This window comes from Lithobates pipiens, unplaced genomic scaffold, assembly GCF_037356315.1.
Source record: "Lithobates pipiens isolate NorthernLeopardFrog02 unplaced genomic scaffold, aLitPip1_a1.2 Scaffold_27, whole genome shotgun sequence".
In the NCBI taxonomy this organism is placed as follows: domain Eukaryota; kingdom Metazoa; phylum Chordata; class Amphibia; order Anura; family Ranidae; genus Lithobates; species Lithobates pipiens.
The window spans coordinates 80,191,289-80,206,716 of NW_027507788.1; the positions used below are offsets into that span (position 1 = coordinate 80,191,289).

At 44.8% G+C, this 15,428-nt stretch overlaps 1 long non-coding RNA gene across 1 annotated transcript; it reads right to left on the reverse strand.

The window, feature by feature from the left end:
* Positions 1–997: 997 nt before the first annotated feature.
* On the reverse strand, positions 998–10,071 carry LOC143933939 (uncharacterized). The gene is made up of 2 exons (XR_013263176.1): positions 9,553–10,071; positions 998–3,285 (listed from the first exon to the last, which is right to left on the reverse strand). It is a non-coding gene; the product is annotated as an uncharacterized LOC143933939 (long non-coding RNA).
* Positions 10,072–15,428: the final 5,357 nt, after the last annotated feature.

Consider the following 15,428-nt stretch of genomic DNA (forward strand, 5'->3'; position numbering starts at 1 on the left):
CATTGTAGCTCAGGAGTCAGAGACCCCACATTTGGGGGGTATGTAGCTAAAGACCCATTACAGCACTGGTTAAAATATGGGGCTGCTATTATCTATGGTTCCGGAGATACAGCACTGCTTGCGCAGCCTGTCAGAAGCTACATACAGAGCGGCCAGCTTAAATACAGGCTGGAACACTCTGCAGCAGACTGAGGATGAACTCACAGTGCTTATAATAATTATTTGTATATTACTTATGATAATTAACCTCTTGCCACCCAGGCCCATTCTGAGACTTCTCTCCTACATGTAATCATCATTTTTTTTTTTATGCTAGAAAATTACTCAGAACTCCCAAGCATTATATATTGTTTTAGCAGAGACCCTATGGAATAAAATGGTGGTCTTTGCAACTTTTTATGTTACATGATATTTGCGCAGCAATTTTTCAAACTTTTTTTTGGAAAGAAACTGTTTCATAAAAGAAACACTAAAGTTATGTATCAAGTTCTCCCTATTAATGAAGCCCAAGAGTCTGGGAGGGCTGGGGGTACCAAATTTCAGGAACTACTACCACGCAACTCATATCGCGAGAATTGTGGACTGGCACTGCCATTCTGATATGAAGGATTGGGTGATGCTAAAAAGGGACTCCGTCCCGATACCCCTACTTTTCTCCCCATGGATCCCGAACTCCACATACCCTCCGAAACTAAAAGAACACCCCTTAATAGGGACTACCCTAGAAATTTTCCATCTGTTGTCCAAACAGGACAAGCTTTCTTCACCTCTGGGCCCACTCACACCACTACAACATAATCCCAACATTAGTGGGATGAATCAGGCTGTTTTTTCTCTGAGAGATTGGCGCCAGCTTCCTTGGCTCCGACGAGATGAAGGTGTGTTCCAAATAGGACTTGTAAGGTGTTCGTCTTCTAGATTCCCCTGGATAGCCTAGGCTGGAGTGGCTTAATGGAGGTCCCATACGCCGGCGGTTAATCAATACACATACACTCCATTTGTACGTGGTGAAGATTACAGGGTTTAATGGGAAGAGGACCTTCTTTTATATGGTATTTACAAAGCCCTGCCCAGTGAGTTTCACATACATCAACAATTTAACTCATGACATTAGCTCTTTCCTGAAATGTAAGTTAAAGGTTATCTCCTGACAGTTATTTTTGCCCTTTCAGCATCTGCTAACTGACCATATTCTTGCGTAACCAGTCCTTATCTAGCTTTTGTGTCTCTCAGCAATGTATAAAAATGAAACTACAGACAGATGCTCTGTCATCTAGTCACGTTATTTTGTACATAGTATGTTACGTACGCAATTCTGATACCTATTGAAATGCAAGCCTAAGCATATTGGTACTTGACTTAGTATTTCAATAGGTATCCCCTTATAATCCTCCCTTTGATCATTCTGTGATTTACATAATGATCATTCCTTTTCTAATTTAATAGCACAGGCTTCATACTCCGAACCCTCGTGCTCTTGGTTTTTATACCATACCGTTGGACCTTTAACAATGGAAGTGAGTTTCAGATCCTCGGGAGCGGCCGTGTTTCCCTTTTTACATAAACATTTGATTATCTTATAACAGGCATATAAAAATAGAATGAAGAGAATCACAGTGACAATTGTCATGGCAGCATTTCGGAGCCAAGATATTAATCCCCCAAAACTAAAACTGCTCGAGAAGGGATCCCAGTTTTTTCCTATGTTCCTTGCCTCTTTCTGTAGTTTATTTACCTCTTCCCTGTGTTGGGCAATAACGTCATAGTAGTCTGGGACTTCGATGCTGGTATTATGAATCCAGGTACAGCACTCATAATCCTCAGTAGTCTCACAGAGGCCAGTAAGGGCTGCACTCATACTTTCTATAGCCAACTCATGTAGTTCTAGTTGCTTCCTAATTGCCCTAGTTTCTAGATTTAGTTTGGTTATGTCATCAGAATTTTCCTCCAGAATCTCATCAATTATGCCAGTGTAATTATTTAATCTTTTCATTAGGTCAATTCCCCATCCTGTCCAGGAAGGGAACCATGCCCAGGCCATATCTTTTTCTAAAAACAATTCTCGTTTATTACGGTGTCTAAGGGGATATCTAGGATGCATGCTAGCTTCAAGGAGGTGACTTCCCTTGTTATCCCCTAATACCCCCATGATAGGAACCAGGGCTGCAAGGTAACACCACCCCTGGGGTTTGGTTGGGATCCAGGGGTGACAGAGTTTGCCGCAGCATATATATATGGTATTTCCTAGAGCTAGGGGCCGTTTATGGAACACGTTCCTAAGAGTATCAGAAAGGCCAGAGAGCATCAGAATTGACATTAATTGGTGTATTGTAGACTTAGTACTGGAGCTAAGGAAGTCTAAAAAGGTGGCATTTAGGGTGGGATCTGAAGTATGGAAGAAAGAAGGACTGTTAAGCGATGTCATTGAAATGTTAAGTTTTGTTTGTTTGCAAACCTCGGCTCCATCTGTGGTGTTTCCCAGTCGGAAACACCAGTCTGGGAAGTGGCTTCTACCTATAATTTGGAAAGTGAGGGTTTTATTTGGAAGGGTCCTAGTAACATTCGTTAGGACAATAGGGGGTGTTCCATTAAGGAGGGGGGTAAAATTCAAGGGGACTGCCATGAGAGGGATTCTAGCTGTACTGGGATGTAGCTTGCTGCAAATCCAGCATTTCTCAAAACCGGATTTTTGAGCATAGCTATATTTGAATTTTAGTAGTAACATCTTGTCAGTCAGTCCCTTAGGTGACTCATTAACGGGTACAATACTTCTAATATGTCTTTGGCCGGGGGTATTATTCATCTTAGGTGGTCCACATATCCCTTTTAATAGACCTAAGTCTTCTGGATGATATATACAGTTGGCTATAAACCATGTGGGCAGGAATACAAATAGTACCAGACTTCCCCAGAGGCATACAGCCTTCCCTGACACTGAAGGTAAAAACATTTCTACAAGTTCTTATGCTTGTCCTTCTTCCTCGCTATCGTGTAAGGTTTCAAGGGTTAATTGTCCAATGCCTTCCTGAATCTCTTGCAGTTCCGGTAGCTGTTCGGGTGGGTCGGGTTCTTCTTCAATAGGTGGGGGGTCGGGGGTTGTGGGAAGCGGTGGGCACTTTTTCAGCCTGCTGGCGTGGATCCAGGTGTTTCCTTGGTCAGTCAGGACCGCAGTTCTGGACACCTTTTCAACCTTCCAAGGTCCAGAGTAGATTGGTCCGATCCTCTTTTTGTGGGCCAGTTGCTTGACTAGCACTTGATCTCCTGGGATGAAGGGGTGTGTTGGCTCTGTGGAAATAGGAGAAAAGGTGACAGAAACTTGTTCGTTCATTTCATGAAGCATACTTACAAGGTTTTTCACGTACATTTCCTGTTGGGAATAAATGTCAATATCAGTGTCTTGGTCTAATGGGGGTAGTTCTATGTTTGCGGGGACTCCCATCAAAATTTCAAAAGGTGAAAGTTTCGTTCTGGCGTGGGGTGCCGTCCTAATCTGGAATAGCACAGAAGGGAGGTGATCAAGCCATCCCTTCATTGTGCCCCCTGTGGCCTTTTTCAATTTATCCTTTATATTTCTATTCATTCTTTCCACTACCCCTGCACTTTGAGGGTGATAGGGGATGTGTAGTTTCCATTGCAGCCCTAACAATTTAGCCACAGCCTGGGTAACGGAGGAGCTGAATGCAGGTCCCCTATCTGACCAAATAGATGTTGGTATGCCAAACCTACAAATTCAGTTATTCAGCAAGCATTTTGCTGCTATATTGGCTGTCTCACCTGCACAGGGAGTGGCTTCAACCCAGCCTGAAAATTTATCTACGACAACGCACAGGAATTTTAGGCTCCCCTTTTGTTTTGGCATGTGTGTGAAGTCTACTTGTAAATCTGTAAGGGGACCTATTGGTGGGGGTAGATGACCATGTAGGCCATGCCGTTTGCCCTGCACATTGTTTTGAGCACAGGTAAGGCAACTTGTGGTCAGGAGTTTGACTTGTTTATTCAAGGCGTTTGTGCAGAAAGATTTGGTGTACATAGTGGCTAAAGGGACGGCACCTATGTGTCCTGGACCATGAAGGTAGGAGAGAATTAGAATACTGCTTGCCTCAGGTATTCCCAATATCTTCCCCTCTTTTGACCACAGACCCTCTGGGTCTTTGGTCAAGCCAGCCTTCACCCAATACAAGACATCTTCCTCAGTGGCTAATGATTGCATTTGTGCCACTACAGATTTAAAGTTAGGACAGGTGAAATGATCCTTAAAGTACATGGACGTGGGGGTGGGCTCCTGGGTGGAGGACTGGGCTGCCTTTTTCGCTTCTCGTCAGCTAAAGCATTTCCCTTGGAAAGTTTGCTATTATCTGAAGAATGTGCTTTTACTTTAATTATTGCCACCTCTTTTGGGAGCAAAATAGCCCGAAGAAGTGCCTGAATCTGGGTAGCATTGGAAATAGGGTTATTATCCGCTGTTTTAAAACCTCTTTTAGCCCATATTACTCCGAAGTCATGCACCACCCCAAATGCATATCTACTGTCTGTGTAAATGTTCACCTTCTTATCTGTAAATAAAATGCAGGCCCTGGTGAGGGCTTCTAGTTCAGCCACCTGAGCCGAAGAGGGGGGCAGTGGTTTGGCTTCTAATACCTTGTTCGGCAACTGGACTATTGCATATCCTGTTTGGAAGGTGGAATCAGAGGGACGGGAGCAACTACCGTCCACAAAAACATCGTCTGCATTGGTAATCGGTACGTCGGTGAGGTCTGGTCTTGGTGATGTGATAGACTCCACTTGTGTTATACAGTCATGAAACTGGTCTGGGTCTTGTGGTAGGCGTAACATGGAGTGCAAGAGACGGACGGCAGGATTGTTGGCGGGAACATATTTGAGAGACAGATTGTCTGTGTTCATGAGGGAAATCTCATATCCACTGAGTCTTTGTGAGGTCATGTGTTGGGTGTTCATGTTCTGTATGAGGTGGGTGACAGAATGTGTGGTGTAAAGCGTCATCGGGTGTCCCAAGACCATCTTGTTGGCATCTTGTACGGCCATAGCACAAGCGGCTAAATTCTGAAGGCATGATGGCATGCCTTGAACCTGAAGGGGGAGTTTTTTAGATAGGTAGGAGACAGGGCGGTAGCCTGTTCCATGCTGTTGTGTCAAAACCGCGGCAAAAGAGGTCCCCGAGACTACACAGTATAGTTGAAAAGCTTTACCATAGTCTACCAACCCCAGGGCGGGTGCACATGACAAACTGTTCAATAGGGCCTGGAAGGCCTTAAGCCATTCCTCTGTCCAATCAACCTGCCTAGGTGCTGTTGAGGCGGTGGCCTCTCTTAGTATGCCATCATAATGAGAACAGTCGGGGATCCACTGGCGGCAATATACCACAGCGCCCAAGAATGAGAGCAGGGCTGCCTTGTCTTTTGGGGGGCTCAGAGCTTGTAGGGCTGCGGCGCGTTTGGGGGAGACCATCCTTGTTCCCCCTTTCAGTATGCACCCCAAGTATTCCACTTGTGGCATACACCACTGTATCTTCTTTCTGGATGCTAAATGCCCGATGTGGGCTAGATGGTTCAACAGAGATGTGGAATCGACCGCACAATCTTCAGCAGTGCGACTGCACAAGAGCAAGTCGTCCACATACTGTATTAGCACCGACCCTCGCTCAGGCGTCCAAGACTTGACAGTCTCATTGAGTACCATAGAGAAGGCAGCAGGACTATCAACATACCCCTGAGGTAGGCGTGTCCAGGTTAACTGACCCGTCAACTGACCCGTCAACTGACCCTCCGTCCAGGAGAAGGCAAACATAGGCTGGGCCTCTTCCGCAATGGGAATGCTAAAGAAGGCATTTGCTAAATCAATCACTGTGTAGCATAGAGAATGTGCCGGTATACATGAGAAGATAAAAGTGATGTCTGAGACTAGGGGTGGAAGTGGAATCACTTGTTTGTTAACTGCCCTTAGGTCTTGTACAAGTCTCCACTCCCCACTGGCCTTTTTTACGGGGTAAATGGGCGTGTTCCAGGGACTGATGATTGGTCTCAGGATACCTTTTGATATGTAATCATTAATTTGAGGGGAGATGCCTTTGACTTTCTCTGGGGGTAGGGGATACTGTTTTTGATATTGTATCCCCGCATCTGATCGCATTTGGGGTGCATATGGTGTGCAATTAATAAAGCCCACACTACCTTTGTTTTCTGCCCAAATTGTGTGATGGTCAAGGGAGGAAGGTATCATTAGAAAGAAACTCCTGTGTGCATGTCTTTTTGGGCTGTGTAAGTCACAAAGAGGGGAACTTGCAGTGAGGGAGCCGTCTTTGTCAAACTTAATGGTAATGTTTAACTGGGACAGTAAATCTCTGCCCATTAGGGATACTGGACAGGAAGTCAGGACAGCGAAACTCTGCATACATAGCTCTAGTCCATCCGGGGTAGAGACTGGTAAAGGCGGGGTGACGGAATGAGTAACCGATGTCCCATTTATTCCAATAGAGTGTCCCTCAGTACACAGTGGTGTGTCATACCTCTCATCATTTAATGAGCTAAAAGTGGCACCTGAATCAAGCAGGAAACACACTATGTGGTTGTCTACGCGTAATATAACTTGTGGTAGACTCTTCCATGATAGGTTATGGCACACCAGACTGAGGGAAGGGACATACTCTAGGCATCCCTATTGGGGGTGTGTTTGTCGGGTAGACGGCCACTGCATGGGGATTCGAGGGGGAGGTCTGTTAGAGGTTGGGGTGTAGGGTGGCTGTGCGAGCGCATGGTTTTGAGATGGTGTTTGGGGAGGTGGCGGGTATTGGGGGTACCTTGTAATGTGAGGGGGGGGCGATTAGCAGCGTTGTACCCCCTTCCCCTGCCCCTTGGATAGCTCACCCTCTGTCTATATGGGCACTGTGATTTCCAATGTCCCTGTTCCCCACAATTGAAACATCCTTGGTCAGGTGGGTAGGGCTGCATGGTCATGAGGTGCGGTGGTGAGGATGAGGTTTCAGGTGTGACTAGGGTTTGTGTTTGTGTCAAGGAGGGGAAAATTCCCCCTTTTTGTTCAAAGACCCCTGAAATCTCTCTGGACCTAGCGTCCTTCATGAATTCATCTGGTGCTTGCTCCGCCCATTTGGGGTTTGTGAATTTGAGCAATTGCGTCACTTTGGGATCGCCTCCCGACATAATGGTAGTAGTAAATAATTGTTGTGTGGCCCCATCTACAGCTTTCCATAGGGAGTATACTCTGTTACAGTAATCATAGAATTTCTCTTTAGGTTCCTGCTTGGCTAGGATCAGTTCTTGGAGTGCAGATGATCCTTTGTATAATTTGGACCAATGACCTCCCATGCCTTTCCAAAAGGATATCCAATCCTTATCGGTCTGGATATGGGTTGTCCATAGGTCGTCTACAGGGGCTACTTCTGGGCTGTCTGGGTCTACAATGCTAAGAATACCTTTTATGTCATCTTTGTCAAGCCCTGTGCCTGCACTATATTTTGCCAGAAAGGTACCTGCATCTCGTGGATACTTCTTGGGATTGGGACATAGTTCTTTTATTTTGGAGAGTGTACCCAAAGGTAATGGTATATGCACCTCGGTGTCCCCTATGGTCATCAAAGGTGCTTTGAATGAAGCCCCTACTGCTTCTTTCTCAGTTTCCTCTTCTATGGATGATGTCCCTTTTTTACTAATTGGACCTGACTCCTCAGTTTTGGGAATAGGTGTCTCTTTTGTATGGCTTCTTGTAGTGGTGGGGGGCAGCACTATAATCCTATCCTGCGCTTCTTTTAACATTTCCTCCTTCTTCCCTAATTGCCTTTTTATCTTTTCTAGTTCCTTTTTTAAGTCCTCCATCCTTTGTTCCTCTCTCTCTCTCTTCCCTCCTGGAATTCCTTCTCCCTTTCTTCCAAGTCTTTCTGATACCTTTCTAACTCTATTTTCCTATCCACTTGTACCTTTTCTGCCTCATTGAGGACTATTTCTTTTTGTTTTAGGTCTTCCATAAGTGTTTCTAACTCAGTTCTCCTTTTCCCTATTCTCTCTTCTTCCTCCGTTTTCTTCTCTTCAAACTCTTTTATTTTTGCCTCTAATTCCTGCTTTTCGGGACTACCCACCTCTTCTTGTCCTGTAACTTCTTCCTGTCTCCCCTCTTCCTCTCTGCCCCTACTTATTTGTTCCCATTGGGCCACTTGTTGTGGTGTTGCTGTGGTGTGTGCTATGGCGGCTAGGACTACAGGATCCAGTGAAGGATATAGTTGAAGGTATGAACCTGGCGTCCCATCCTCGTTTTTTACCATAACATAAGGTGGGGGTGGACATTGAGGTGGGGGAGGGGGAGGTGAAGGGGGTGCAGTGGCTTCAGCCATAGCACTGGGTCCTATATTTGGAGTAAGCTTTGTAGTTTTATTAATATGCTTCTTTTTATATTTGCATAGACATTTATCCCATGCATGGTAACAATCTTTCATATATTGAATATTTTCCCACTTCCCTGGAGGGTATGAATTTTTGTGGATTTGGCATATTTTACTTACTTCCTGCCAGTCTTCCTCAGTACAAGGACCATATGGCCCTGGGTAATGTATCCCCAATTGCTGACACCTTTCTCGGACTTGTGTCCAAAATGGTTCTACCTGGGGGCCAGGGATCATATTACTGACAAATTCATAGGGTGATGGGGTGGCCATGGCTTGGGTTGCTGCAGAATTCCCCATCTAGTAGTCTGGGCAGTGTGTGTCTAGTGGTAGGACACAGGTGATAACACCCGGTTTGTTCAACAATCCGGTCTCTGGTCTGGGAGTAGGATCCCTGATCTTTTTTGGGGCAGATGGACTTATATAAAACTATGAAGATTTACCCTTAATATATGATGAAGGGTAAATCTTTCCTGGTGGCGGGATATACCCCTCTTATACCAAGTCTGCAAGAGAAGCCTGTAGGTCTAGTGGTCAAAAGAATCTACCTTTCATAAATGCTAAGAAAAAAATAAACCTAGCGTGCAGTGTGAACAGGCGGGTGCTACCTCACTACAATCTGGTTCTTAATACTCTGTATTCATTTAACAACATTTGGGTTTATTCAAACAGATATCCACTCTATATAATTATATCTTATACAACGTTAATACTCTATATACTTACGCTTGCACCTAAAGAGAAACAGACATATTTTTATGGTTTAAGATTTCAGCTTTAAAACTTTACATGTACATTTATCAAGTAATCACATCATGATGCATTATATTATATATATATAGTGCACTTTAAAAGTTCTCAAAGTGGGCGTCCATTTAGCCAATCCTTATGTCACGGGCGTATATGATACCTCCCGTGTTAGAATATAATCATAAATATCTCTCTTAGGTTATAGTCGGACCAACCTAGTCAGACTCCTCAATACCTGCGAACCCTTTTCACCCCCCAAGCGACCAGCCTAGTCCGTTGCGAAGGCACAGTTTATATATATATATATACAATTACATTTCTTATAATGGTTGTTTGGACAGGTCAAGCATAAACGCCAATTACCATAAAAAGAGGTAAAGGTGTAAATGACTTACCTGTGCAAACACACCCCACTCCTGGTACCAAAAACTGTAAGGTGTTCGTCTTCTAGATTCCCCTGGATAGCCTAGGCTGGAGTGGCTTAATGGAGGTCCCATACGCCGGCGGTTAATCAATACACATACACTCCATTTGTACGTGGTGAAGATTACAGGGTTTAATGGGAAGAGGACCTTCTTTTATATGGTATTTACAAAGCCCTGCCCAGTGAGTTTCACATACATCAACAATTTAACTCATGACATTAGCTCTTTCCTGAAATGTAAGTTAAAGGTTATCTCCTGACAGTTATTTTTGCCCTTTCAGCATCTGCTAACTGACCATATTCTTGCGTAACCAGTCCTTATCTAGCTTTTGTGTCTCTCAGCAATGTATAAAAATGAAACTACAGACAGATGCTCTGTCATCTAGTCACGTTATTTTGTACATAGTATGTTACGTACGCAATTCTGATACCTATTGAAATGCAAGCCTAAGCATATTGGTACTTGACTTAGTATTTCAATAGGTATCCCCTTATAGGACTGGGTCCAGGTGTGGGAGGGCAATGGATCGAATTGTCTGGTTCCAAAAGTCCTAACTTGATCAGTATCTCCTTTCCTTCAGCGGCGTTATAGGCTGTGTATGTAGAGCCGTTGTGTGGCACAGTAAGCTTGAATGGAAATCCCCACCTGTACTGGCTGCGGGCCGCTTCAGGGCCAGATTAACATAGGGGCTATTGGAGCTGCAGCTCCAGGCCCCTTTCTCAAGAAAGGCCCATTTGCCCAAGAAAAAAAAAAAAGGATCGACTTTGAGCATTGTAGCTCAGGAGTCAGAGACCCCACATTTGGGGGGTATGTAGCTAAAGACCCATTACAGCACTGGTTAAAATATGGGGCTGCTATTATCTATGGTTCCGGAGATACAGCACTGCTTGCGCAGCCTGTCAGAAGCTACATACAGAGCGGCCAGCTTAAATACAGGCTGGAACACTCTGCAGCAGACTGAGGATGAACTCACAGTGCTTATAATAATTATTTGTATATTACTTATGATAATTAACCTCTTGCCACCCAGGCCCATTCTGAGACTTCTCTCCTACATGTAATCATCTTTTTTTTTTTTTATGCTAGAAAATTACTCAGAACTCCCAAGCATTATATATTGTTTTAGCAGAGACCCTATAGAATAAAATGGTGGTCTTTGCAACTTTTTATGTTACATGATATTTGCGCAGCAATTTTTCAAACTTTTTTTTGGAAAGAAACTGTTTCATAAAAAAAACACTAAAGTTACGTATCAAGTTCTCCCTATTAATGAGGCCAAAGAGTCTGGGAGGGCTGGGGGTACCAAATTTCAGGAACTACTACCACGCAACTCATATCGCGAGAATTGTGGACTGGCACTGCCATTCTGATATGAAGGATTGGGTGATGCTAAAAAGGGACTCCGTCCCGATACCCCTACTTTTCTCCCCATGGATCCCGAACTCCACATACCCTCCGAAACTAAAAGAACACCCCTTAATAGGGACTACCCTAGAAATTTTCCATCTGTTGTCCAAACAGGACAAGCTTTCTTCACCTCTGGGCCCACTCACACCACTACAACATAATCCCAACATTAGTGGGATGAATCAGGCTGTTTTTTCTCTGAGAGATTGGCGCCAGCTTCCTTGGCTCCGACGAGATGAAGGTGTGTTCCAAATAGGACTGGGTCCAGGTGTGGGAGGGCAATGGATCGAATTGTCTGGTTCCAAAAGTCCTAACTTGATCAGTATCTCCTTTCCTTCAGCGGCGTTATAGGCTGTGTATGTAGAGCCGTTGTGTGGCACAGTAAGCTTGAATGGAAATCCCCACCTGTACTGGCTGCGGGCCGCTAAGGTGGGATGGACAGGACAGATCCCTGGACACCTCATCTTTGTGTACTCCAGGCCTGGCCAGTGATCAGGGATGGTAGATCAGATCAGAGATGGCTGAACAGTGATTTGTACAATCATGGAGGATTTCCCCCTCCAAAATACAAAAATTGGAGCAACAATAAAGAATAGCTCCTGCTAATAAAATAAGTTACCTTGTGAGATGTAACATGAATGGACCACAACATAAAAGGCTAATAAATTTATTAAAATCCATCTAAAAAACAATGTGTCACAATGACTAAAAAGATTTAATATTAAATATAAAATATTCTACACTGCCACTCAGGACAATGTTGTTTTAACACACAATGAGCCACTAAAAAACACACTTATTGTATGTAAGCTGGGGGATGTCACATCTGTATAGACTACCCACCTAACCTTACTATCACTGAGATGTCCAATTTTATTTATACTTTCTTGAAGGAATTTTAAGTGGATGCAGTGGATTCATGATCTGTCTGTGTTTGGCAGCAAAACGGACAATGCAAAGTTGCAAGCAGTGTAAAGCACACATAAATCCTTCAATATTAGAAGGCGAGGAGGCAGCGAGCAGCATAGGTCTGTCAACCAGTGCAGGACGTAATACTATATTTGACACATGTGCAGATCAATCAGTGTTACAAGATGCTATGAGCAATGCTTCCTTCACTCTGGTTGTGTCTTAACTAAGGTGACCAGGTTTTTTAAATGAAATCTAGGGACATATTTTTTATTTATTTTTTTATTGGCAAAATGGTAAACTATTTTATGAGCATATTTTCCTCAAATGATATGAAGCACCGACCCCCGAAGGAGCTGTTGGTTAAATTTGGGCTTACTGTTACCTTCTCTCGTATGCGTCTAGTGGTTTCCCCAGGTAGATGGCCCAAAGAACTGTAGAGACTGAAACTGGATCCACTTTAGGGATTTTTATTTGCAAAATGGTAGACAAAACACAGTTTCTCAATAAAGGATAGTGGATATGGGTAGGAAGTTCAGGTACACTTGGAACTGCATAAATCTCTCACCATAGCATCCAGAGAATAGCCATTCGCAACTGTATATTACAGCCATCAGATAAATCTCCTCTCAGCAGATTTAGCAAGCGATAGATGGTTCAGCTAGAGAAAAGTCGTTGCCACAGACTTGGTTGTAGAACTTGTAAATGAAAAGTCTCTGCCACAGACTTGGTTGTAACTGAAGGATATTTGAAGTTAGAGAACCCTCGTACGGTACCAGTATCTTGCAGCCGGTCCGGCGATACCATACGAGTGTGGATTCACCTGGTGTCTGTCAACTTAGCTTCCAGTCTCTTATCGAGCAGCCAGCCTCCTGCATGGCTCTCTTTAGAAGAGTGCTCCCCTGGTTGCTCTCTCAGTTGCTGGTCCGCTCCAAAGACGAGATGGCACCAGACCACCTTGGAATCCTCCTTCCAGTTACTGCGCCTCGGGCTAGCCAGCCCCCAGACTCGCAAACGGACGAATCCGCACCCCAGGCCATGAGGGCCCCTGAGGGCTGGTCAGGAGGACCAGGACCAAGAAGACGGAACAATCCTCTGGACCAGAACCCTTTATCACGTGATCTCAGCACCTTAAGTACCCCCTCCCAGAATGCCCAGCAAGATGACAAACTCACTGGTTGGTTCTGAGATAGATTGGCACCCAATGCATCCAACCGGGCAGCGTTCTTATGCTTGCCAGAGGTGAGACCGACACCCATGGTCAAGCAGAAAACAGTGCAATCCAGCCAAATTGGTACCGAGACCATAATTTAGAACAATTAACCCCAAAACCCAACTGTGGTTTAGAAACATTTAAATTTACAAAACAAATAGCGTGTGCTCATCGGGAGCCCGGCGCTACAGATATATGCAGTGTATGCGGTATGTGTTTATGGAATGATTGTATGATACATATATACGTTATTTCTCACATTTCGTCCATGAGATAAATAAAAGATGTGTTTTAGAATTTTTTGGGATAGGACTTCTAAACGTTATGATAAGATAGAGAAAAAAACTTGGAGGGAGGGATGGGGTGGAAAATTCAAATCGAATCCAGGCAAAGGCGGCTCCAGACAATTTTATATGGGGTGCTATGGTCGTGCTTGAGGTAAAAGTGAGGGTGCTAATGCGGGGCGTTACCGCACACCTGTGGGTGTGGCCAAAAAATGGGTGTGCCCAGCAAGTGGGCACAGTCAGCAAGTGGAGGTTTCTTCCTAATGGCGTACAATGGTGATCATTATGTCCTGGCTTCTGTAATACACAACCCTACACTTCCCTTATATAATTCTACAAATTGACTTATAAGCGCAATGGTAAAACTTATAAATGAATATCCAGTGCAAATCAACCCTAATGTACTGCAAAATAGCAGGGATGGTGTCACCCCCTCTGCAAAAAAATAAAGCTTCAATGTGCAAATAATTGTGAAACCCCCTGCATACAATAATAATACCAGTGATGCAAATCAACTCGTGTATTATGTTAAATATCCATTGAATTATTTTTTTTTAAATGATGAAAAAAATAAAATAAAAAATAGAAACATAGTGAAATGATTAAGCCTCGTGTGATGTGGGAAATCCTGTATGGGTTCCCGCATTACATCTGAATCACAGACGGTTCAAACTGACATATGCGAACCACTGCGGGTGTCAATAGAAAGCTAACGACTCCCCCAGATTGGTTTGCAGATTGCAGTGTGAACTGTGAAATGGTACAGGAATTGGATCGCATGGGTGTGAACACCCATGCGATCCAATTCCAGCGTGGACCAAAAAAAGAGTCCTGCACTATTCTATTCTGGTGTAAATGTGATGGAATTTCAGCTATACAGTTGCACAGACATCGCATGTGATGTGCACAGCAATGTGGAGCGAATTGCATGCAATGTCTGTGAATGCACAAGTGTGAACCAAGGCCTTAATGTTATCATAGGTGAGGAAATAGGACCGGCCCAGATTGATGAATGCAATTGGACTATTGCTCAGACTCAATTAAAGTGATTGTAATGCCAGGTACACACAATCAGACTATCCGGCAGACTTAGTCTGGCGGACAAACAGCCGGAAAGTCCGCCGGACTTTGCGAAAGAGCGGACCTGCCCACACACAACTGGACTTTTCCGGCGGACCTAGTCCGTCGGACTATGGCCGGAGTCCGCCGTACTTTTGAAATGAATGGACTTGCCCACACATGGAGGAAAGTCCTTTCATTTTGAACAAGGCACCAGGTAGACGGGACTAGCGCAGGAGATCAATGTCGCTGGCCCCGTCACCTGGTATGGACTTAAAAGGGAAGCCCTACGCCGAAAAAACAGTGTGGGGGTCCCCCCCAAAGTCCATATCAGACCCTTTTCCGAGCACGCAGCCCGGCCGGTCAGGAAAGGGGGTGGGGACCAGCGAGCCTACCTGTGCCCTCAACATGGGGGGGTGCTTTGGGGAAAGGGGGGCCCTGCGACCCCCCCCACCCCAAAGCACCTTGTCCCCATGTTGATGAGGACAAGGGCCTCTTCCCGACAACCCTGGCCATTGGTTGTCGGGGTCTGCAGGCGGGGGGCTCATCGAATCCGGGAGCCCCCTTTAACAAGGGGGGCCCCCAGATACGGCACCCCACCCTATGTGAATGAGTATTGGGGTATAGTGTACCCATACCCATTCACCTGGTGAAAAAAATTGTAAATAAAACACAACACAAGGTTTCAAAATAATTTATTGCACAGCTCCGGGGGTCTTCTTTCATCTTGGGGGGTCTTCCTGCCGGACTCCCCCGCTATCTTCTGCTAGCTCTTTTACTAGCAGAGGAGCCCAGCTTTCTTCCTTGGGGGTCTTGCACCCCTCTTCGGGGTTCTTGTCCCCCTCTTCGGTTCTTCTTGCCGGGCCTCTGCCCCTTCTTCCAGCTCTTTTACTAGCGGTGGCACGGTCTTCTGTCACCACCTTCTCCGCCTCTTCTTCTCCTTGTTCTTCTTATTCTTCTTGTTGTTCTTCTTC